Consider the following 564-nt stretch of genomic DNA (forward strand, 5'->3'; position numbering starts at 1 on the left):
TCACCAGGGACATGTAACATACGTCACCAGAGACATATAACATGTGTCACCAGAGACATGCAACATACGTCACCAGAGAAATATGATGACATACATCAGCGGAGAAATACAACAATTTTACGTCTAATTACGAATTTTACGCATTTTACGTCTAATTGCGTAATTTACATCTAATTACGAATTTTATCTATTTAACGTCTAATTACGAATTTTACGTATTTTATGTCTAATTACGAATTTTACGTCAAATTACAAATTTTACGTCTAATAATGAATTTCGCCTATTTTCCGTTTAATTGCGTTATTTCCGTCTAATTACGTATTTTTCATCTAATTACAAATTGTATCTATTTTACGTCTGATTACGAATTTTACGTGTTATTACGAATTTTACTTTCCTTTTCCTTCTTTTCCATTTAACTTAACTATCTTACGACAAACTGAGACATTCTTAACATGTAAAATCATATTTTATTTTGAAAAACATCATGTGCGATCCCAGGCACGAGTCGATCGGGACCAGAAAATAATTTGTCTTTTTCCGTTGACTTCCAATGATTTTTT

Source organism: Etheostoma spectabile, unplaced genomic scaffold, assembly GCF_008692095.1.
Source record: "Etheostoma spectabile isolate EspeVRDwgs_2016 unplaced genomic scaffold, UIUC_Espe_1.0 scaffold463, whole genome shotgun sequence".
In the NCBI taxonomy this organism is placed as follows: domain Eukaryota; kingdom Metazoa; phylum Chordata; class Actinopteri; order Perciformes; family Percidae; genus Etheostoma; species Etheostoma spectabile.